The following is a 26,505-nucleotide window of genomic DNA, read 5'->3' as shown; positions in this document are numbered from 1 at the left end:
TTATCTCCATTATGTTATTCACATCAATAAACGGTGTTGAGGAACTGTGTTTTCAAAAATTGACGAATAAAATTGAATATTTCTGGCTTCGACTGTTTTGTACAGGTTGCATGTTGGGTAATAAAAGTTTGACGTCCCTGATTTACAGCTTTATGTTCAAGTCATTGAGATGTTTGGTGACATCTACTATAAAGGCCAAGCCACTCATCCATTCAGGCAGGATCATGTAAAGTTGATTTGGCTTATAACGAGCGTCGCTACATCACGAACAATGATCGTTTTTGTACATAGATCTTTTTTTGTAATAAACGAAGTGTGCAGAGAAATATAACAAATTAACTTTTGTGGCTGATTAACAAACTATTAACAGAAAAACAAATTATTGCTTTGACTTTCTAGTGTCACAATGCCGGTGTTCTTTCCCGGTGTTCAGTTGTTAGCCCTTAAGTTTTCAAAGAAGATTTCAAGCTTTTTCATACAAGTCTTAACAGCTTTCCTCAAGCTTATACCCGTGGTAGTCGTTTCCTTCATTGAGATTAAAGATGATCATCAATTCCCCTTATGAAGGTAGCTACCTGTGCCTTGTTTTTTACATTCAGTATTTTCATCGATTGTAAGTAGTTAGATCAGGGCTGCCCAATGTACGACCCGCGGGCCGGATGCGGCTCTTGGCTTCATTTTTGTGTCTTTTCTCAATTCGAGTATTAAGGCTGCCCCAAACCTAACCGATTTTAACGTCGCGACTCTATCGCTGAGTCGCTGCATGCAATGTTTCATTTACGCTTTCTTACCAACGGCGACAAAATTGCAGTCCATACTCGAAGGCGACAGTCGCGTGTGTTTACAGGAACCTCAATTCGTACTTTTTCTTGTTGTCATGCTCCTTTAAACACGGATCCATCCATTATTTAGTTCGAGTTTCGCTAATTGATGCGAAGTTATTTACCGCTCTCCGTAGTTTGATGAACGCTAATCTAAGACAGCTTTGATGAAGTAACAATTAAACTAATGTAGGCAAATCGTGTCATAATATTAGCTTTTGTACATCAATTTGCGTAAATTAGCTCTAGAATCAATAAATATCGATGACGCTGCGCCAGGTGGTGGCCCCTAATAGTTTAATTCTCCTGTTCTCACATTACATACTGAAATATCTGGAAGTCATCCGCAACACCGATCATTTTGAATTGGTAATTAATTCGTTCCGTTTGTCATAGCTTATAGACAATTTAGCAAATGATCACTTTTGTTTGTAATTATTTGCCATCACATCCAGTGGAGCAATAATACTTTAGTGGGGCTATATAATTCGCGGATCTATGCCGGAATTGCAATTTAAAATTCAAATATCATTCTCAACCGAGGCCGGTCGCATAAGGGTGCCTTGCCTTATGGCACCAACGTCAGCTTAACTACGATACACTTTATGAATTAAGGTTGACCACGGGATAAAATATCTCTGGTGCAGAAGCGGCACTCATTTGCAAGTGATTTCCTGCTTACTCGGTTGTCATCTGATAGGAGAGCTTGAATTGTCCCAGGTGTTACGTTTCGACTCGACAGGTAGGTGGAAGGTTTCACATCCAAACAGGATCAATCGAACAAACATTACTGAGTGGGGGTGCAGTTATATGGCTGCGTTTATCACTAACTACATGTTGCTGGCGACAGGTGCTAAATACTTAAGCTCAGAACTAGTTCAACTAGAAACTAATTAATACTGAATATATTTATATTACATTCGCATTTATTGTCGCTTCTAGCTATCGAACCAGCGCCTTCAGCATTCCGTTTTGGCATGAGTTCGTTTGTCTCATACGTAGGTACTCGCTATCGCTCTTCCGGTTACCATCGGCGGGCTAAAGTCGAGTGAGGATGTTATAAAACTGATTGCAGTAGTTCCAGTCTTGTTTTTTGTTCTGTCGCCAGACTACTAGCCGCATATGGCTTGATGGTGTATTAAAATTTGAAGCCTGAAGCACGCAAGAACTTAATTGAGACGGGAGACTAAGCACAATGTAAACCACGTCGCTCTATACAGAAAGTGAAAGGGTTCTACTCTGCTGGGTTCCAGTCTATTTATTCAGGTTGGCGGCCTTGGCAAAACAGGAGTATCGGGTTTGGCTCGTAATGCATTGGCCTTTTGCAAATATTGGGCGTTAAACTGATTAGCTAATTTAGGTAGCTCAGACAGTTGCACATTTATTAAGCTTTGGAATGCGGAAGTTGTTAGATATTGAGACCGTTTTGACATGCCGTCTTCAATAAGTCAGGGGATTAGATTAGGCATTCGATACGTAATGGTTATGATGTTTTAATTGGGTTAACTCACTGTGGAGTCCTTTAGTTGTGTTGAACATACATATTTTGAATGTTAAGTCAAGTGCGATGTCGACCTACGACAGGCTATGGAACACTTAACGACGCTATTCCGCTTTTTCGTTAGTTGCTCCTGCATTCGGCTTTTTCGGTATTTTTTACCATGGGAAACACAAAAATTACTGTGGATGATTCTAACAGATTATTCAATTCATGCGTTATGAGTTTGGCGTACCGCAGGGTCTACTGTGACCCGTGGAACCCTGTTCTAATTATCACTATTAGTGCATTCATGTAGCGTCACTTCTTCATGCGTGAGTGAACGCATCTCCATCAGCTCACCTTGCTGCACGATAGAATTGAACAAAGATGTCAATTAAGATTTATGTGACACATGATAAGTCGCGCACTGCTGCAAACGTTAGATGCGATATGCATTCATATTGATATGAATCAGCATTTTTTCGCCGAGTTGTGTTGCATATATCGAAACTCTATACCATTCGCCCTCGTGATACGGTGGGGGTGGAGATGCGGCAGCCGGGTGCTCTGCCATCTCTCGTATCAGTCAATTAAATTTTACAACTTTTCACGTGTGGAATTTATGCAATCGCCATCCGTCGCGTGTTACTCCCGTTCGTTGTCGCTGTTACACTAAAGTAGTAAGAACTTTGCTTCAGAAGGGTTCATGTTACCTTTTTTATTGAAGCAAGTCTAGCGTTTGTTGCAAATTACATCACCTGTTCGGTATTCAACACACCCAACAGATGTGCTATTTTGTGTAACAAACTTTAAGGAATTTTGCTAATATGCCATGCTGGATTTCAGGGTTCGATGCCCCCCACTCGCCATGCTAATACGCCTTAGTTAATCTCTATGCCATGATGAGGCGAAACGAGCGCTGCATACAAAATGGGAAGCAAATCAACAGCTGATTCTAGGCGCCTATCGGATTGTAATAGCGCCCATATAGATATGCACTTTATGCAACGATTTATATTTCGGTGTTGTTTAGCGGGGCGTTTTGTACCCGGGCATTGTGATTAGAGCGACATCCATACCCGCGGGGTTCTGCCAGTGTAGTAAGAGAGGTCAAGCGCTTGATATAGTTTTGCGCTTCGTTGTGCAATGGGGTTAATGAAGCGGCGAAATACCGTCCAGTCATGGCACTGGACAAGGTCGTCTCATAGTGCTGAATAATTGTAGCATTCGCGTACGAACGGCGTACGAATATTTCCGATAGTTGGTACAAGTGTGAGAAAATTTATGGCATTTGCACGTTTTGCCAAATTACAAGGCTTCTATCATGAGCGGGATTGTCGGAATTGTCGCCACGATTAGCGCGTCTGGTGCACTTGAGGAATGTCTAATGTATCGTTTCTCTTCCAATTTTATAGTGGTTAAAATGGTCCATAAACGCTGAAGGATGTGTAAAGTGCAAATTTATGGTGCCTAATTGCTAAATTATCAATGCAATATGTTTCTATTTGGTTGTTTTATTTCAATGATTTCATGAACATGCCTTCTAAAATATAAAAATTAGTAACGCTACTTGAAAACCCGCAATTAGGGTAAGAAAAGACATAGACAAATAAACCTAGATATCAAATTCGCAAAATCGGGAGCTTATAGCGACGAAGTTAATGAAAATTAACACAGGTCCACTATTTCCACAGGTTATGGTAATTGATACCAAACATGTTCCTGCGGTAAAATTCTACAAAGACACAGGCCAACTTTTCGTGTCGTAATATTTGTGCCTTTGAAAGAAATTGCGATACGTTCTTACGGGGCAGACCGAGGGACGACGGATTATACAATTCGGAACCGATCGGTTACCGGTACCTGATCGTTAAGTCGGGTCTGATACCTAATACCTATATAGCGATACTGATCTAGAAAATTGAAAGGTGATTACGGAGGTGTGATCAGTTTATTGCATTTTTGCACGTGCTGTGGCTACCTTGTGAATCATTTCCAATACTTTCCGAATTTAGTTCAGTTATAGGATCAAGATACTTAGACTGCTACCCGATCAATAATGCATAACAAAATTATAACAAGGGGAGTCATTTATTTCAGAAAAATATTGTAACAAAATGTGTTATTAAATTGGCTGGTTAGTAGTTAAAATAACAAAAATTATATAAAAAATACCTCTTTCAACATTGTACAGACGTCAACAGAGGTTGATACAATCAACAAACGTTGATATAATTTTTCTATACAAAAATCTACTTCCAAGGTAATTGCCTACATCACGGATAGAAATCTGGTACTCTACCACGACAGATTTCCATCCATAATGTAGGCAATTAACTTTTTTCCAGCTATGTAATAATATCGAGCGGGTTCAAGTTATACTGAAGGTGATTACCTCCTATTTTTTCCAATGTTTTCAAAAAATGTAGGCAATTATTTTGTGAAAATATACATAACTAATGTTGTTATCCTTTGATATAAAATAAAACTGATCGAAGACACATTTTTATCGAATTATCTAATTATGACATACGTTGTTTTAAATAACAACAATTGATAGAATTGAGTTATAATTTTGTTATGCATTCCTGATCGGGTAGGTATCGAAACAGTCCCGGATAAAAATTTACAGTACCTTGAATGGTTTAATCCATTGGAATATCATAGATTGTGTGGTAAACAATACAATCCACTGTTCATTGAATGTAGATTATTTACGTTTGAAAATCATCTATATTGTACTTACCTCAAAGGAACAATACGCCCAAATGTCCCCAATACATTTTATAATATTTGTATTGTTCGCTAATGTTAATTAAAAACTTTACCAAATTTTGAAAATAAGTCCATTCCAGATCAGATCAGATAATTTTGTACGGCGATCCCCATATTGGACTCGACCGTTCAGAATAGCCGTTCCTGAAATAGTCGTTCAAATCGTCGGTGAGTAAAATGACGTGACAATCTGTCAAATGGATTATCGATGACAATCAACATGTCATAATCATCTGATCTCGGTTTGTTTATACTTTATACAAATTTGATGTAAAATATTGTTGTTAAAACAGTAATTGAATTTTTGCAAGATGGAAAATCAAATTTTGAGAAATGTAGTGCATGAACACGCAAGTGTGAATACGAAGTACCATTGTCTGTACGGGTACTTCTTCCTCGGTCTTTCACGTAGCCAACTGGCAGTCGTTTACCATAAAGCTAAAAGCGACAATTACATATTACGTCACTCTTCTCTCTTCGGTTTCTATGGGGCTATTGGGGGTGTTGGAATCAACGAACCGTTTATGAGTGCATGGCTTACATGAACACGTACTTTATGAAAATTCAGGCGAAACTCACGTAACCAGTGAATTCCAGAACTTTTATGATTTTCACGTGAAATATGAATCTGAGAGAGTATCAGGTACATCCGGTTCTTTTTTTACACGGGTGGGTTTTAGTTGATTACGACCTTTAGCGTTGATGAAACTATGAGTTGATCCCATGAAAAAAATCACAAAATATCAAAGAAAATTCAGGTGGTATTTCAAAAGCTGTGAAAAATCAGGTTAACCGGGAAATTAAAAAATACCAACCGTGTAAAAAAATATTGGGTGTATATTCTCTGTGAATTTCAGGTAAGGATTTGGTTGTGAATAAAATCTATGCGTGTTTCAGGTAAAAACAACGTGCAGATTTGTATGAGTGCAGCTTTTGTAGCCAATCTAGTAAGTTTCACTTAATTCCAGTCCAGAAGGATGTTAATTACCTGTTATAAATTACACAATAGAGTTAAACTCCAATTCGTAATTTATTATGTCACTAGACAAATCTGTCACAACCTCGCTCTGGGTTGTTTATTTTATTAACTGTCAATCGTTTAGTTGATTGCAGCGATTTAAATTCGTACTAGATGGTTTTCTTAACAACACACACACATGTATATACATACTGCTGAAACGATCAAAAAGAAAATCTTGCATATCGGTCTTCCCGTACAGGAAGTATGTGGCTTCAGAATATACTTCTCACAAATTTAAAAAAAATCCGTAAAATCCATCGATCATTGATGATGTTGGAAGTAAAATAACATACAGAGATATTGTAGAAAAAATCGGAGATCTAATTAGTGTTATCACACGTATGTACGCTGTATGCGGTAATTGGCAGGTGAAGTTCCTAATAAGTCCTGTGAGATAATAAAATACTTGAGAACTTGATATAGAACGCAAATGCCTTCTTGGACTTGGCCCACAGAGAGCTTCTTCAAGAAGTAGAAGCTTTCGTTCAGGAAGCCAACAATTAACAAAAGCCTAGAAAGTACATTTCCAAGCCAACATCGCGTTCAAACCGCTTGCAAATCGATTTCCAAGGAAATGATGGCAGGTCTGAAGAATCACATCGGTCATACGGAGAATGGAGAAACTTCCGAAGAATGTGCATCAATCATAGTAACCCATGAGTCAGCAGACAAAATTTGACAGCTCTATCAGTCGAAATATAAACAAAAACACTGAAGCAACTGCGTTCAGAACTGTGCGCGTTCAAAAAACGCCACCCTGCCGCGTCGAAAACGGACATCGTGCGGAACTTTGTGGACACGTCCATTCAGGCATCTACAACATCTTGGCACTATTAGACAGTGATCAGAGCATCGAAAGAAAGCCCGGTTTCGGACGTCCGACGACCCTGAGCGACAAGAAGCTCCAAAGGAAGCTGAAGAGAAATACCGAGGGAAAAGTGGCTACATCGCTACGTGTGTATGGCCGGGAGATGCAATTGAAAGTGAAAGTGAAAAAGTATCTGGCGAAAATGGGCATATATTTTATCGATTTTGAGCTTCTTTTCAAAAATTCTCGAACATTCTACCACTTCTTTAAGCTTTCATGGTGAATATGTGATAATTACGATCCACAGTGTTTTATTTCGTCATTTTCACGATCGAAATACAAAAACTTGAAAAGTGTTGATATTGGCTATAGGGTTTGTTCACAGAAGTTTCAAGATATTTAGGAGCGTATCTTTTGGTATAAACAGGTTGATGATTAATCTCCCTAAAAGTGAGTTGAGAAAATAATTTTCCCACCAGAATGAGATGGACACGTGGTGGTATTGATTTTCATAATTAACCCCAAGTGCAATTTCTCTGCCACACAGGAATCTTTCTCAGAAATGAGAAACAAGTCCATTTGTCCACTCATTTCATTATGATGGTGAATATGGGAGATAACTCTTTTGTCGTCAAACTTTTTCAGTAATTCATTATGCTATCCAGCTTTCCACTTTCACCATAATGGCGGCTGCTATAAATAATTTTGACAGTAACTGCTTCCGGGCACTGAACTGAAATTTGACTCCAAGCAAACCATGATTCTGTGTAACTAGCGACTTGTTTATTATTTATAAACAAGAAAACTTTTGCAGACGTAGAAGGGCCTCAAATTATATTCCAAATTTCAATGATTAAAAACAATTATATCTTTACAGGCCAACATCTTTGGTGAAGATCATAAGTCTCAACTATTGACATTCAAACGAAATTACGATTTGTAAATCGTTAACACCTTTTTTCTCACGGAACGTGGAGGCGGAACTCTAAACCTCATAAAAGAGTATTGTAGTAACGGTCTGCCGTTGATGAGCTGCAACATGCAAAATTCCGAAAACGCCGGATGGCTCGCAATACATAATTTGCATTTTTGAAATCTAATGCAGATAGCATATTCACGTAATAATCTTTTTCTGCTGTGCGCTGTTTCCACAGCAAAAGAAAACATGAAATTCGAAGCATTTTGATATCTTAATAAACGACTAGATTGTTTTTACCTGCTATATTCTAGACTTATGGAAAGGTTTAAATCAAACTGACGATTAATTGTTTATCTATTTAAAATTTAAACTAAAATATTGGATGAACATTACGCCCTTTGTCTATAACTAGAAAATGTCTTGAAGATTACCACTGAAAGAAAAAGACTTGCTATAACAAACTACAGAAATAGTTTTGAAATTAATGACGAAATACTTATTCATCGAACCAATATTTTATTAAGAATACTATAAATAAAAGAGACAAATAAAAATGATGGAACATCTGTTATAGTATTCGTTCAATTGTTTCGTGAATAATGTGATTCAATGAATGGCATACAAGACATGATGTTTGATTCTCCCTGGATGAGATATTTCATGTTCAGACAATCTACGAGAATCATTTATTCAATCGCTACTAAAACTTTGGAATCTGAAGAATTAAAGACAGCCTAGACACACTTCAGAGGGCGGTTATGATGACTACGAAGCTTCGAAGGGTTTATATAAGGAATCGAGCAGTTGCGGGCAAAATTATCCTCAAAATGTTCTAAGCCTCCATATCTTCATAAACTTCGCTATTGCCTGTAAGAAAATAAGGGGTTTATCATTTAAAAATAAGATTTGCAATAAGTTTTGATTCTTTTGTACGTATGAAGTCAATCGAAGCTTTTCATGTTTATAAATAATAAACAAATGCCTAGATACATAAAATCATGGATTGCTGGGAGCTAAATTCCAGTTCAGTGTCTGGAAGCAGTTACTGTCAAAAATATTTATAGCAGCCGCCATTATGGTAGCGTGGAAAGCTGGATATGTTGAAAATTAATATCACTGCTAACTGACTTTTCAAATCATAAGGGGGCTATTTTTTCTAAGGAGAGCTAAGCCCCCCCCCCCTAGCCCACTAAGCCAAAGTTGATAAGTATCGTTTTTCGCAAACAGAGATAAGATAATATATTTGCATTTATCTTGCATTTACTTAATTATTCGACGAATAATAATCGTTTGGTGTATTATCAAAAAAATATAATGAATAGTTTGACATTTTTCATCTTTATTGTAAAATCATAAAATCACTATGACTAGTCCTATATGTGTCCTATATGTGTCTTTTTTCTTAGTCCTACAATTATTATTCAATGAAGTACACCTGTAATTTGTGTACTTAAACACTTAAACACATGTAACATTTCAAGTTTTATTTCGCTCTAGGAATGGTTTTCAGCATTGAATTAGGGTAAAGTGCCCAATAGTGGACCCCCAACCAATAGTGGATCCTCCAGCTATTTTTTGCATTATTACAGCCAATATAAACATTTTGCTATGAAATTCCATCGGGAGAACCTACCTTACGAAACGGAACATGACAATCAAATGAAGTGTCGACTATTGAAAAGCAATTTCCTTTTATGGACCCCCAGGGAGTCTATTGTAGGGCGAATTCAGTCAAACTTTAAAACAATAATTTTCACAAATAACGTCGTGCATTTGAGTGTTTTATGTATGTATCGTGGAGAGGAGATGCAGAACTTGTTATTATAGATATCAAGCAGAATTAATATGTTGAAAATTTCTACTCTTTACAGGAAGAGCAAAATTCCGCTACTAGGGGTCCACTATTGAGCATTTCACCCTATAAGAACTAACAGTAAGACCCACTACTATAGGATAACCTTCTCAAGACCACTATAAGAGTAAGATATGGCCAAATGGCCCTCTCTAGATTACCGCTTTAAACCTATTATAGAATGATTATAACAGCAATATTGTACATTTTCACTGAATCTATTGATATTCCAACCAAATGTACAAATAGATTCTCCTTTTCAATATGGCCATAATAAATTTCGATCAGAAATGTATTGCTTTTATTTTTTGTTATAAACTTTTTATTCATTTGACTGGCTTTGATCGAGTTTTGAAAATAGGACTTATAACGCTCTTCGTCAAAACCGTAAAAGCTCATAAAGATCAATCGACAAGTTGCCAATAAAACTGAGCAACTAGCCATTGTGACTGCTATCATAAATCCGCTGTAAGAATTGAATTAATCCTTCAATAAGGTGGTTTTTTCAAATATTTTTATAGGTCGCCCTCTTATTCGGTGCCTGATGGTATGGACCTGATGCTCTGGACAAAATTTCAGCTAAAACGGTCAACATCTGGGCGGTGCTTGGAAGTTTATATAGAAAAATGTATGCAGAAACATCGAAAAACAGTTTTTTGCTGTTAAATAGCACAATGCACGATGAAGAATCATGATAAAACTTGTAGAATTAAATACAGAATGTTATGCTGAAAACCGCGAGAAGATCAAAGTTTATCAGGCGAAGTTATTGGGATTTTACTGGAGTGTTGTATGGGCGGTTTTATTACATTTCTAGGGCAATCGAAACGAAATTTACTCAAACTACACTTCAAAGAAATGCTAATAACCTCGCCGGGGAAACACTAATCTTCTCGTGGTTTCAGCATAACATTCTGTATTGAGTTCCACAAGAACCGAATGAATATCATAGTTCTTCATCGTAAATTGTGCCGTCTAACTGCAAATCACTGCCTTTCGATGTTCTTGCATAGGGGAACAGGTGGTAAAATGAACACGTTAAGGACTTGCGTTGAATTCAATCATAAAACGAGGATAATTTGCTAGTTTTATCACTTGGTTCAGCAATTTAACTCATATTCTTATTGCACTGAACATTTTTTTCGCTAATTAACATTGTTTTATACAGTTTTTCATCGAAAAAAAAAACATCGAAATTTCGTATATCTAAAAATAGTGCGGGTAAAATGAACACTGTCTGGTGGTAAAATGAACATCGCTTCTTAAACCCTTTTGGAACATTTAATTTTTTTGTTTTTACTCAGGCACTAAATATACAACTAATTGAGATTACGAGAGCCGTTTGAAAACTCTGGTATAACTTTTGAAAAGCTCCTAATTATCAAAATAATAAAAAGAAGGAAAAAAGTTTTAAAATATCAATTATTTTTAAATTAAATTTACATATTCAAAGTTTTATCTTGGTTATTTGATATGGTTTGTTTTTTGAACTTCCGCTTCACAATCGCACAACTTTTACCATAAATTTGTGAAAGTTTGATACAAGTGTTCATTTTACCCCCATACGTGCCTTGTGATAAATAACTCTTCCTCTAACTATGCAAACCAATAATTTTACTATTTACCCCTGCAACATCTTTGTGAAGGTTGTCCTATTTGCCGCTGTGGTTAGAACAGGTTTAAATCAATGTTATTATGAATTTATTAAGAATTAAAGCTTGCAGAAAAATGGTTAAAAATTACATCAGACCCTATTTTTACGGCCTCGTTTGATATTTTGGATAGTAATAGCTATTCGTAAGGTCTCAAAACCAAAATATTAGCTCAGGTACCTTATTTTATTTCGAGGAAAACGTGTGCATGATTAACATACGCCTAAATAGTGTTTTAATATAAATATAGCCAACTGTTCATTTTACCACCCCTGTTCATTTTACCACCTCTTCCCCTACATTTTTTCATATAAACTTCCAATGAGTTTGGCACCGGCCAAACGCTGATCGATTTAGCTGAAATTTTGTCCAGAGCATCAGGACATCAAATAGAACCGAATAAGAGGGTGGCTCTTCAAAAAATTTAAAAGCATTGGACGATAAAGTTTCCATGACAATGATTTTGATTGTGGTTTGTTCTAAGTGAGATATCTGTTTCTCTGTGATTGTACCTTCTTAAATGCATGGACAGTTTGGTATTCTTGTCTTCTGCAATTGCTAAGCGGGTTCAGAAATCCAATTAGACATGAATCCAAATAGGCTGAAAACTGACAGTTACGATCTTTTTTTCACAAGCTACTTTTGGATGGTCAAAACTCAACCTTCAGGGGTTGACCTCTAAACATAAATATTTTGACCTCAGGGTGGTTTCAGGGTGTAAAAGTGTTTTGAGTAAAGGAATTTGTGTAAAGTCAGCAATTCATAATCGATTTTCTAACAGCATGTTTCTACATTCGATAGAATCCAAATACATGTCGATCAATAATGAATATGATCGTCAGCGGTCATCGAATTTAAAGGTTTTGAAGCAAAAAGAAATTAGTTGGGATAATAACGGAAAACTAGACTCCGTAAACTAATCATAGAAATGTGTAATGCAATCACCAATTAAATTGCTCCGACAATTTTGGCCAACTAGATTACTAAAATACCCCTTTATGCAGCGAGTCGACAGCAACATTAGCCGGATGCTAATATACTCGGGGAGGAAGTTCGAAGTTATGATAGAACACTTTTATGACAGATAGCTTAATGTTGCCAATGGAGATTAGCCAGCAGACTGCAGATCTTTTAGCATTAGCATTAGCATTGAGCAATTCGCACAAATTCGTAGGTGGTACAAGCCTGGATTATTGTATGAGAGTAGCATCACTTTCATCCGTTACCACAGATATTGATTTGGGACTAATCACTATCTCTTAGATGGAAGCAATGCACTCTCCGATAGTCCAGGTCTGTCCTGGCCACGTTCTCGCGAATGCTAGGGAAGGGGTAGGATGGTTAGTCGGACACCTACTTAAGAAAGATGCAGAGAACTCTACGACCTCTCATAGGTGCCACGGGAGGTTTTGGAATTGCTAGTGTGGAAGGTTATAACAGTAGGAATCGTGTTGGTAGAACGTGAAACACAGAAAGAACTATGATAGAAATACAAAGTAGGAAAGGGACGAGCCTGGAATTGAACCCACGACCTCCTGCTTATAAGGCAGAAGCGGTAGCCACTAGACCACCGAGCTCGTCTAGCCAGCAGACTGCAGATCTTTTATGCACAAAGTGGCTGGCACGGAAGAAGATATCACGCACGAGAAAAACAGTAAAGTGCAAAATCTCATGCCTTCACAACTAAGTATATGTGCTTGGTGCATATGCCAGCGCCAATTCATTTTCTTACTCATTTGGAGGGGGTCTCTTTGGGAAAAAACCAGCTACATGATACCGCATCTAATATGCCGGTGTAGTGAATTAATAAGCATGTTCTTATCGGCATTTTTCAAGTTCATATTCATGATTAATTCTCGTTGCTGGTATACATTAAATTACATGTATTTAACTGAATTAAAGCATAAAAATGAACCGATGCGGCGTCGTAAATTAGCTTAGAAGGTCCATCACGACTTCATAACTTCCTAATTTCACCTTAAAGAATGAATATGAGTCTTACGTTCGCCAGCAAATCATTGTTGTTTACGATCAAACCGATTTGCGACAATGTCACGATCCACTTGTTGCTGTTTCTCCCACCATCCACCAGCACCCGAAGAACAATGCGGATGTATAAAAGTGCTTGGATCCTAGCCCAAACAGCACCCACAAGTGCGTACAGTTTTGGGAAATCTAGCATCGGTTATTGGTGCTCATTAAGCGGAATGATTAATAGTACCCGGCTGCTCGACGAAGGGGTGCGAATTGCGATCTGTCAAGCCAAAGGAACGCCATCAACGTTCCTCGCACTATTTTTTTTTACCGCAAATTAAATCAAGATCCCATCACGATGGTGTGATCACCAAGGAAGGGGATCATTGCTCTTTCGGTTGAGTGATTGTTCTTTACTAATGGGTGGGCTTAGAATAGAACTGGTTCTATCTTCTGGTCTTGAAATAATTTCCAGTTTCAAGGCTGTCGGAAGGTTTAGTTTATGATCTGCCCAGTATATTTTATTTTTCCTAGTTGGAATTGATCTGTTGATAGGGGGCAATGGTAGCTTCAGGGTAGGCAATGAATCAGTAATATTATGTTACTCTTATTCTGGGCCATAAAATTCGAATTCTTGATATAAAGGTCGCTAGACCAGTTACATTTATTCAACAAAATGATTTTCATCTTAATATTGAGAAAAAAAAATGAACAATGATTATGCATATGTACAACATGTGATAGATTTAGTTCGGAAAAGGTATTGGAGGGTAACCGCCCCTTCGGTGGGGTTTGATCCCACGACCCCAGTTCGCATGACAGGTGCTTTCCCTACTAAGCTACGAAGGACCTCCGTCGTCCACCGCAGCTTAGCGGGTACTGATGAAACCAAATTCCCAGCACCAGGTACCAGCCGATATCTCGCAATACATTTTCAGAACTAACTCTCTCAAATGTATTTTTGTACACAATGTCAACCAACCAACAATGAAATATTGGTATTAGGTGTAGAGCCAGTACGAAAACCATCAGCGGCGGCAGCATTTGTCATGTTTTTGCTCTGCGGAAACAGCGTTTTTTTGCGTCAAAGCAAATTTAGGATCAGCGTGAATCGGAGTGACGATTTGTTTTTTTGCGCTTCCTTGGGAAAATATTCGGAGCATTGTAAAAAAATAGGATTTCCCTAAGGGCTCATTCACAAATTACATAACGCCAAAAAACCCAGATATGAACCCCCACCCACCCCTCCGTGACTTGTTTGTAACATTTCCTTTATACCCACCCACCCCCAAAATTTCACAAAAATGATAAACTGGTATTTTAGCAAACTCTTCCTTAACTTTCTTCATGGTACATAATAATACTGTCAAATTTGAATTTAATTAGGAATTTCGTTTTTTATATTATTTTATTATCTTAAATGTCACCCGTAACAGAACTAAACAAACCCACCCACCCCCTAGACAAACTGTAACATTTTGTAACGCAATATTGTGCACCCACCCACCCCTTAATGCGTTATGTAATTTGTGAATGAGCCCTAAGATGTTTTTCCGAATTTCTTCGAAAAATATTATGACATTCCTGAAAAATTACATGGGTTTTAAAAAAAAATACATTAAAAATAATTAATTACATAACGCGAAAATAAACCCCCTCTCCCTTGTCACACTTTTTGTATGAAAGATCTAAAAATTGATATGGATCGTCACTCTTTACTTACTTTTCAAGTGAAATTTTCAAGTTCCAAGGAAATTTGTCAGTTTTTAACGGAAATTCTTTTAAATTTCTGTAAAATTCTACAGAATTTGCAAGAGAAATTTTTCGTAAGTTTCAATGCAAATTCTTTTGAATCTGCAGCAAAAGTACTTCTGAATTTTCCATAGATTTTTTGAATATCCAAGAAAACATTTTCTGCACTTGCAGATAATCTTATGAGTTTCCTACTGCAATTCTTTTGAATATATCCAAAAATTACTTCTGGATCTTCCCCGGGAAACTCTACAGAACTTACAAAGAAAAATCCTTTGTAAAAATATATTCGGCGAATATTTTACAATAAAAATAAAAACTTTAATGTAATTGCAGCAATCGTGCACTATTTCAAAACTTTTAAATGACAACTATTAACATTCGCTTGTTTTCTATGGATAAAACTTAGACTGTTAAAAAACTCCTAAAGTAATGTGAACAATGTTGGCAGCGGCATAGCGTGCGGTTGGCCAGGTTGGTCCCCGAACAAGGGCGCCAGCCTATACACCCAAAAAAACAAATCTGGCAATCATTGTATAAAATCTTGGCATATACAATTCTGTTAGCTTTTTATACAAATATTGTATTAAAATAAAACAAATTTGTATTATTTCAATACAAATATTGTATTAAAATCTTCCGAAATTGTATATGCCAAATTCTTATACCAAGATGAATAAACCACTAGGTGTTCCAATCTGTCAAATTCACGATTCAGCCATCTTGGATTTTGGTATGGGAGAGCCAGCCGGTTTGTTTTCGTTTTGCAGTTAAAATGAATTTATCATCCCCGCACGCTATGTTTAAAGGCAACTATTATGCAAAGTGAATGCACCTCGGATGTTAAGCCGTTAGATCATAGTTTTTGACCTCTAGTTTAAGGATCTGTGTCGAATAAAATATTTCATCGGTGAAATTTTGACTTTTTTACTATTTGAGGTAATATTTTTAACCTAAATACCTTTTCTGATTTTTTTAATTTTTTTGAAACAAGTCATGTAAAATCCAACCACTACATTTTTTTTCTGATGCTTTAAGAAACATTTTTATATGAAAACATTTTTTATATGAAAAATTAGTAGAAGTTATATTAAAATTATTGCCAGTTCTAAATGATCTGAAGGTTTATTAAGAATAGATCTGGAGCCTTCCTTAGCTATGCTGTAAGATGCACTGCTACACTGCAAGACCATGCTAAAAGTAGCTGGGTTCGATTCCCGGTCTTGTCTAGGACATTTTCTCGCCTTCCCTGGTCATAAAGTATTACCGTAGCCTCATGATGTACGAATGCGAAAATGGTAGCTTGGACTAGAAACCACGCAGTTAATAACTGTGGAAGTGCTGAACTGACACTAAGCTCCGACTTCCAAGGCGGCATATGTCAGAGTGGTTGATGTAATGCCAATAAGAGGAAATATTATTAAATTTCATAACATAATATCACTTTTTTACATTTCAAATCAACAAAAAATTAAAACTACGAACTACATAGTTCAAAGTAGTATTTATGTCCTGTATTTCAAACTTGATTGAGCCTCAATGGACGTCTGCATTATGTGACCACTGTTATATGCTACCACCGTGGATAATAGTACAGTTTATTTGCATACTGTTCGTGGTTTTCCGGCATTTTGTAGTTTTGCTAGGAAGTATAGAAATTTCTGTGGATGGCTTCCGTTGTATACTTTGTAAGGCCTTCCTGTGATGCGCTCACAAAATTTAAGAATGCGGAATTTCAAAATAACAAAATTTTCGATGATTAGTAGCCCGGCTGCTATCCAACTGTCACAAAAAGCTCGTATGGCGTCTGAATAGAAGTCCAAGAATGTTACACTAAAACGCAATCAACTACCTGTGGTAGACTCTCCAATACCATACCATTGCATTATTTTCCTTTCAAAACACCTCACTCAACTAAAAGACTTCGGCAGTAACGGCCAGTGAAACCAAGTTGAGCGTGATGGGTTGCGTTGACCTCTGATGTCTAGACTTCAGATTTGTCTTGATAGTTTTTTTGCTACAGGGCCGAAAATTTGGTAGACCAATCCCCTCCAGCCAATGTAGTGCTGGAAGAGGGGTTTTGTCTAAAATTGTGTCATAGTCTCATCCTTCCAGAAAATGATTATGAACACAATTGAAATATAATCGAGCATATTTCTTGACCTGTCCAGCGTTAAATTTTGTTTCTTTGGTAACAAGTGGACGGTGCAGGGTTGCTGTTTTTTTTAATAGACACGTATGAGATAAGCAGTTACACAAGAATTCAGTATCGAAAAATGAAATATATGTTCGGTGTCAACAGTATTTTTAGTATAACTTCTGCTACTTTCATCATATGAAAATTATTTTTATATGAAAATTTTCCTTGAAGCGTCAGGAAAAAATTGTGGTGCCTGAATTTTATATAACTTGCTTCAAAAAAATTTAAAAAATCAGAATTGAGTTTTAGGTTAATAATATCCCCTTAAATGGTAAAAAAGTCAAATTTTCACCGATGAAATATTTCAATCATTACAGATCCTTAGGCTAGAGGTAAAAAACTATGATCTAATGGCTCAACATCCGAGGTGCATTCACATTACATAATAGTTGCCTTTAAACATAGCGTGCCCCGCCGTCTTCTCTTCCACAAACTTGGCAGGTTGGAGCACCTACTACTGTATTCATCTTGTCTTATACAGTCTCTGTAAGGTTCTTATGCAAAATTGTATTAATTGTATCTGCCATCCGCTAGTTGGGTGTAGGGGGCGCCAAAATCCAGAAATACGCTATGCGAAGTACACTGACCCCACATATATGGGTTACATTGTAACAATAGTTGGTCACTCCATTTTGCAGGTAGGCTAAATAGAAATGACTCATATTAGTGCGTGACCCATGATTGTGGAGTCAGTGTAGAACACTGTCATTAGTGAAAAGCGCAATCAATAACAAAATTACTACAAAGTCCAAAGGCATATGGAAGAAGAGCTTTTAATAATCAAGGAATCTAGAGCAAAAATAGAATATTTCTTCATTTCCACTTCAACATGGCATGTTTCTGTTCTAAGGTTTTATGGAAATCATAATGTTTGATACCCGGATTTGATTAGTTCCATTTTTGGCTACTGTTATGGTCATCGAGGAACTTCCAGAACTTCAAGGCCTAACATCAATAAGGACAAATTACTCTCAAATTAATTGGTTTGAAAAGCTTCAAACTGTTGTCTAAGTTCCTTAGAGCCCTCTTTCTCTAAAGATTGAAGTAGTAGTAGTATGTAGTATGTATGTTGTGTAGATTTGTTATAAATTTGCCTGTTTTATTCAGAGATACTCCATGAGGTCCGATTCCAACAAACTAGAAGCATTTACAAGTAAATTTTACTGTTTTCCACTAACGCCTACACGGCCCTAAAACGAGGATACATATTCCAAATGTTGGTATCCTTTTGACGATTTTGTTGAATAGAAATTAATCGAAGGATTTCAGCAACTAAATTATGTGCTTCGTTGAAATTATTATTAGGGCATTAATTATTTGAGAAAAATGTCCTCAACTACTATCTCTGTAACCTCTGAGTTGGACGTCATTACTCCAACTATGACCTGAAGTGTCCCGAACGACCACCATAGTTGGATTGTTCTCGATGCAAATAGGTTCACAATTTCGGTCACCAACCAAACCACACCAGAGTTGCAGTTTTCTTGATCCAACTAGGGTCTAAGGCGATTCCGATCATTGCTGGGTTTCACTGAGTCTCCAAATCATCGACAGACGAACTCCAGATATGGATTTTTCTGGATCCGAAAAGATCCTATAGCGATTTCAACCATTGACCGATATATGTACTTCAGAGTTAGGTTTCATCGACTTAAAACATTTTTTTAATTTTTTAAAATAAAAACATTTTTTTAAAGACATTATTGAATCGACTAGAAATTCTTTGCAAACTCATTTATTTAGTTTTAGGTATATTCAACTGCCTTTACTGCTAAATCATGGACTATAGGGATCATAAAAGAAAAATTTATAGTTGTCCCTGCTCTAAAAATTTCAGCATTTTTTCAACTTGTCTGTGCCTTTAAGAACCCTTTCCTTAACTTCTCATAAATTTTGCGAAAATTCAAATATTATTATAAACTTCACATAGTAGACTTTCAGGAGACAGGTTTATGCACATCGCAGAATATTGACTCATGCCTTTTATTTGAAACTTCTTGAAGTCACTAGGCTCTTTAATCTTGGGTATCTTGTAGGATTCAAATTGCTCTTTAAATGTAAAATATTGCAAATATAAATTTTCTTAGTAAGATTGACGCCCAATAATGTTTTGCCAAGGGTGCTGGAAGGTCACGCTACGGCTCTGAATGTTGGTATAATGCAAAGACCTCAGCTAATAATAATATTAGGACTTTGCAAAGCATTTTGAAAGGTAATCATAGATTACGAAATCATAGCTAATAGAATCATGATTTCTCGCTTAACTTTTCAAAAGGACCTAAGTAAAATTCATGTTGTTCTGTTGATTGCGCTATTCAAATTAATTCATGAAAAAAATGTTACTTAGGTCCTTTTGAAAAGTTAAGCGAGATTTGTCAAATTATTGTGAGAGACAAAAGCTCTGGAAATTGTTGTGACTTTTGCTTAGGAATATAGGGGCCCGATCTTGCTCGGGTTGTTTTTTCTTTCTCCTAAATATCAATCGTTTAGTCATCGCCCTCTAGATCGATTTTAGCTCGAGCTTGATGGTTGTCTTCAGAATTCATGGAAACGTAGCATTTTTACATGTGTTCAACTTTCCCAGCAAAATGTTCTATTTTTTCATATACATAAACACCTTGCAAATTGATCAGCCCGTTCGTGAGTTATATTGCCTCAAAAGAAACGTAAACTCATGTAAAATATTGCAAACTAGTCAAACCTGCCCGATCTCGCTCGTGATTTTGTTTATCTAACTGCTAATCGTTTGATCGAGTGGAGAGCATCGCACTCAAGATCGATTTCAATACGAGGTGATGGCTTTCTTCTGAACTCTTGAAAACGGTGTTTTATTACAATTTTCCAACTTTTCCCGTCGAATGCACCAACTTTTTGTATACATAAACACAGTGGATCGCAAGACGAACCGATTAGTGAGAAAACCGTACAAATTGGTCAACCCGTGCTTGAGTTATATTGCCTCTAAGGAAATGCAAACTCATTTTTATATAGATAGGTATACATTTTCTTAGTAAGAATGGCGCCCAATAAAGTTTCGCCAAGGGTGCTGGAAGACCACGCTATGGCTCTGAATGTTGGTATAATGCAAAGACCTCAGCTATTAGGACTTTGCATAGCATTTTGGGGCCCTCCTTAGCCGTGTAAGCCGGTAAGACGCGCGGCTACAAAGCAAGACCATGCTGAGGGTGGCTGGGTTCGATTCCCGGTGCCGGTCCAGGAAATTTTCGGATTGGAAATTTTCTCGACTTCCCTGGGCATAAAAGTATCATCGTGTTAGCCTCATGATATACGAATGCACAAATGGTAACCTGGCTTAGAAACCTCGCAGTTAATAACTGTGGAAGTGCTTAATGAACACTAAGCTGCGAGGCGGCTCTGTCCCAGTGTGGGGATGTAATGCCAATAAGAAGAAGAAGAAGAAGATAGCATTTTGAAAGATAATCATAGATTACGAAATCATAGCTAATAGAATCATGAATTGTCAAATTATTGTGAGAGACAAAAGCTCTGAAAATTGTTGTGGCTTTTGCTTAGGAATATAGGGGTCTCTAGTACAATAAACACAATAATTCTGAGATTTCGCGATAAATCCTTAGATTAAAAAATACCACAATAAAAATTTTGAGATTATCGTTTGAATGATAAACTTTTGAGATAACTTCAAACTGTTGGTTGACAAACATAAGTCAAGAATCAAATAACTTTCAAGACTCTATAATTCATGAATCCGTGGTTATTTATGGAGAAAATCAATCATATGAAAAGTACAAAAAATCCAGAATAAATTTGAAAAAAGTCAAAAATTAATTTGATTTACAGATGAAACCCAATCCGAATAAATCAAATTTGTAATCAGCCGCGCCTTTTTGTAGCATATTTTGTTATGAATGGTACCCCAATGGTAGTTGAAATAACAAAACAAACCAAAATAATGAAACGATATAACTCATGAATGGATGAACCGATTCGCAAGATTTCTTCACCAATCGATTCGTCTTGGGACCAGCGTTTTTTTCTCTTTATTTCGGTGAATTTTGAAATGAACTCAGCAGTTCTTCACTTGATCAGCTGTGTTCATAAATACTATGAGGAACGTTTTCATGAGTTCTAAAGAAAACCATCAAGCTAGAACTGAAATCGATCTAGAGTGCGACGTTGCAATCAACTAAACGACTGACACATATGATTGGGCCGTACACATAATACGTAAGCACTCATTGGGGGAGAAGGGGGTCTGTCGTTTTCTTACGCACCATATAAATAAAAAAAATTGTGTGAAAGAAATCTTAAATGGGGGGAAGGGGGATCGAAAAACCCAGAAAAAATGCTTACGTAATACGTACGACCCCTTGATCGAAGAAATACCCGAGCGAGATCGGGCAGGTTCGTCTAGTGCCGAATTAATTTGATAAAATATTTATAAGAAATACATGGCAGTTACTAAATTATATCAATGTTTGTTATAAATATCTGAAGCTGTTATAATTTTGTATTGTCTTTCTGGTCGAGAAGCTTCCTAATTAATTACTAGAACTTCCATTTGAATCTAGCATACAAAATACTAATCCCAGAACAATAAATTCAGAAATATGGGCATTCCCAAAATAATCAAGGGAATGTAAAAGAAAAAATAAATTTATATACTTTTATATTATCTGAATAAGAATATTAACTTTAAATATCTTGCTTACACCTGGTATAAAGCCTAGAGGAAGTTGAAGCTTTTATTTTTTCTAAAATCCTAATTAATGCCAATTACATAAGGACTCTAAAATTTGTTGAGATCAACATTATGTAATTTGAGGTTGAGCTGGAGCTTGATTGACTGACCGTAGTTGCTTACTCCATTTATGACCAGATCAGCTGTTCATGCACAGAGAACCAAAAGATGTTTGTTTGGGACTAGCACTCATCTTTAATGTGCAAGCACTGGTGATCCTATTTGTTAAGGTCACACTGGTGCCTGCCACGTCCGAATGCAAGTCAATCTGCGGAAGGGGGAGAAAATGATGACGCAACTACTCGCCCACTGTAAGCCGAATATACCTCTGCATTTGCCACGAGTTCATGCGGAATTTGTTGGAATTTGTGGGTAAGGTTTGGGGGGTAGAGGTTCGTCTTGGTTAACGAGCTGCTAATGTGACAGATAGGAGAAACTGATAGAATTTATTAATTGGTTGGCTGAAGGAAACGAGCTTTTTCGTTCATTTCCAATTCTATATGCTATAGCAGTTACTACTAGAATAGTCTAGTTGAAGGTATAGCATAGAAATGGAAACGATATGGAAGTCTCATGCGATCTCATGCGTAATTTTTTTGTTCACAAATATTTGAATTATTTTTCGTTCGTTTGAGAAATTACATATGTACACGCTCTTTGAACAGCAATTATGGAGTTTTCGAATTGGAAGTCCCCCAAGATGTTGAGTTTTGTCAAAAACAATTGAAACAATTAAAAAAACACATTAATAAAGTTTAAAAAAATTGATCTATATCAAAAAATCAAAATACTCGGTGCCAATTTGTTCAAAACAATTTTTTTTGTTTTCTCGGAATTGTGCAAAATAGATATATGCAGTTTCTCAAACAAATGATTCAAATATTCTTTAGAAGCAAGCCAGAGTAGACGCGACGAGCGATGCGACACTACGCGACTCACGTAAAACAATAACAATCATTATCAACAGGCTGTCAAATTACATTGTTGCGTCGCATCGCACGTCGCGTTTACTCTGGTTTGCCCTTTAGCCTTTCTTAGCCGCGGTACGATGCAATTCCAGATCCGGTTTAGGAAATTTTCTCGACTTCCCTGGGCACTTTTATGCCACTTGGGGCGATTTAAATATGAAAGCCACTACTTTTTAAGATTTTTAGGCCCCCGGTTTCTCCATCTGTCACGCTTTTTTGTTTAGCTAGTACATGTGCTGTCACAAAATCTTTAATCCCTGCCGCCTCTAAAATCTATGACGTCATTATTGAACAACGTCATCATGGTATACGAATTGAAAAATGGTAACTTGACGTAGAAACCTGCTTAGTGTTTAGAGAACCGCGGGGCGGAAATGTCCCAGTGGGGGATGTAATGGCAATTAGAATGAGAAGAAGAAGAAGAAGAAGTTATGAATCTCGTTCCAGTTGTTTGGTGGTCAGTGTACTAATCATACGTTCCAATATATGTCTGATTGGTTTTGTAAGGTTTAATTTTCGCTTCGTGGTCATCACCTTCTTTTAAACCTGATAGAGCTAATGATTCATAAATTTCAGTCCATACATTTATCACCGAGTGCAGTACTAGGTTCCCATTCCCAATTCCACGTGTTTTGACATTATTGATACCATGTGACTTGCCCAGACTAAATAGACACCTTTCATTACTTGTTTTTCATCGATAATAAAAACCACCGAAAAAGTGAACGGTTCAATTAATTGTAGAACAGTTTATTAGTCATGATCTCTAAGTTCTGCTGCCTGGCTTCTAAAAAGCTTTAATCGCAGCAACAGAACTTAATTTTCCTTGCGAGAAATATTGTTTTCGGGAGGAACGAGCGTTTCAACTAAATAAATCCATCAAAAACTTCTTCAGCCGGCTTTGAAACACGATGCATAGCGATGTTTTGTCCTCTCTTCAGCAGCTTATGCTTTATGCAAGCGCATGATGATTGTCCATTTTTTTCCTGCATGTACGTTGTACATTTATCTAGTAAACCTCTCTCGCTTTTCACACTTTAAATTATCTTAGATTCGTGATCCATGGAAGTCTACGTAGATAACATAGAATTAAGTCAGTTTGATTATAGAGAAAACAAAAGGACCCTGTTCTACCGAGAGCATTAGTTCCTTACAAGGGTTGTCACTCGAACTTGGTAAGATTTCTAGCATGTAAGATTTGGCGAACATTTTTGTTTTAGTCTACAAATTGATTAGGCGGAAACGTGCCTGTGCTATCCGGTTTATCAAAGGACACCCGAGAGTACGAATTTCTTCTTTTTAGATTAATCAATAAGTATCTAACTAAAAAAATCTTCACTGTTTTAGTTTTTTGTCGGTTTTCCAATATTTAGGATTTAGAGAGATGTGGAACAAACATATCTTGAAATTATATTCAAAAGGAGTATCGTAGTAACTCATAAATCTGATTACTTATGAAACAATTTAGTAAACTGATAAGATTTATAACAAGGTTTAGAGATATCGTCAGGAGAGCACACATACGATTTATAATGCACAAAACGGGAGCTGTTTATGTATTTGTGACAACATTCTTTGAAGCTAAGCTATGTTATTTTACTTTCTAATAATTTAAACACCTCATTCGCAAATAATTGACGCTAATCACCCGTCTATGTAATTTGCAACTATGATATTTGATCTCTCCAGAACGCACACTCATCCCATCCAACGTTACAGCAGGGGTCAAACCCCAGCAGATTGTTCTGCTGTCGTGTCTACTATTCTTCCCTTCTAATCGTTAGCGCCAACTTTGACCTGGCAGCTCCCAATCATGCCAGACACATTATTTCCCCCTTTATTCTTCTTCCTCTATCCCAGACCAGACGAAAGGGGTCACGTATAATGCGTATAATTAAACAATTCAAAAGCAATTATTCACCTTTAAACCCGTTGTAATCGGCGGTCCCTGTGTGTACTCCTTCTTGTATAGATTCCTTGTTAGTTATCTGCAGGCCGTTTTCACACACATCCGCCTGGTGCACAAGTTCACTTATTGCCTGCCTGCAGTGAAAAATTAGTTCACTATCGTTTTTATATCACTCAATGTGCAAAATCCCAGGCAACGCTTTTGATTTGATCAATATTTGTTTGCTTTCTTCCTGAACAAAGGTAGTTTGTATTTCCTTCCACAGTTAGTATTCTGTAAATTTCGCGCGCAAATCTTCCACCGACTTCACGTGTTTATTTTTCTTATTTTTCACCTTTTTCGCGTAAAAACTTTTAGTACGGAACAACTGCTTCAATTACTTCTGATATCAAGTGCTATCACTAACAGTATCGGTCAGGAGTCACACACGCTCACACTCCAGTGGCGTTGGGGTCTCCTCCTCTGGCCGAACAATTTCTGTGAAGACAACCGAATCTACCGCCGATCAGTCACTAACTAAGTCCGGATCACTGCCCGGCACTTCAATAAATAACAAAAGCACTTTTTGTTTCAAACGTTTCTCGATCTTGCCCCAAAGCCTTCGCACCGGACGGTCGGTCGGCTGGTAGGCTGCAATGTGGTAGGTATGTGCAAAGTAGTGACGACAATCGATGGGTCGCGAGAGGTGGGGTGGCGACGGTGGCAATCAGAACAAGCCAACAATATCCAGAGGTGAGATTTGCGGCCTCTGGGTTCAACACTGGAATGGTGTGCAAACCCAACAGGGGTTTTCAGGTTTTCTAGTGGGAAGCAGCTATGTATAGATAGAAGTTTACATTATGTATCTTCAAAATTTCCATATGCTGTCAAGTTATTTTTTCCGTAAATGAGTGAACCGATGCGACTTTAAATGAAAAAATGAAGCGTGATGCTTTCCATTAAAATCGCCAAAAGAGTTTGATCACGCTTGAGTGCTCGATTGAGATTTGATTATGATTTTGCCAACACTGATAATTTTTAATAGAGTAGCCTCAAAGAAAATAATTTTCAAAATTTGATTATTTGAGGAAAGATTATTTTTTACTAGTGAAAATTAACTAGTTTCATCGTAAAAACTACGAAAAATAGTTTCCATCACTAATGGGAAAACTATTCCTTTAGTGAAGATAACAGCTAGCTACGGTTCCCAAACTGATTTTATGTATTGATTTATTATGTGACTACCCAGTATCCACTATTGGTACAGTAGCTCCACTATAGGTGAAAGAGAGTCAAAACACATAAACTGAAACTATCGTAAATGGTTAAATCATAGATCAATGTATTGGTCTGGTATATCTCATTAAAACGCACTGTCTCCACAATGGATGCTACCTTCACTAAGGGCACGGATCGCTTCCCTTAGAAATACAAAACAAAAACAACTTGGTCAACATCAGATCAGTGATGCGAGCAAACCAAAGCAACGAGAATGCACAAAATCTATATACATAAAAATGAATGTCTGTCTTTCCAATTCCTTATAGACTCAGAAACTACTGCAGAGGTTTTTGGGGCCGGGGTAGGTTCTTAAGATGGTTCCTCTTTTTGCTAAGGGGGGCGCACATACAAATGAAACACCAATTTCTTCATAACTCGAGCATTAATCAAGCAA

At 37.0% G+C, this 26,505-nt stretch overlaps 1 protein-coding gene across 1 annotated transcript in view; it reads right to left on the bottom strand.

Moving 5' to 3' along the window:
- The window catches only part of LOC134202645 (putative metabolite transport protein HI_1104), a 50,957-nt gene extending 25,508 nt beyond the window's left edge, over positions 1-25,449 (bottom strand). The window contains exon 1 of the mRNA XM_062677660.1: positions 24,864-25,449. The gene's annotated coding sequence lies outside the window, so the exon portion shown is untranslated. The remainder of the gene's footprint in view (positions 1-24,863) is intronic.
- Positions 25,450-26,505: the final 1,056 nt, after the last annotated feature.

Source organism: Armigeres subalbatus, unplaced genomic scaffold (assembly GCF_024139115.2).
Source record: "Armigeres subalbatus isolate Guangzhou_Male unplaced genomic scaffold, GZ_Asu_2 Contig1310, whole genome shotgun sequence".
Lineage (NCBI taxonomy): Eukaryota > Metazoa > Arthropoda > Insecta > Diptera > Culicidae > Armigeres > Armigeres subalbatus.
The sequence above is the reverse complement of the archived record's forward strand: the minus strand, read 5'-3'. Positions and strand labels throughout refer to the sequence as shown.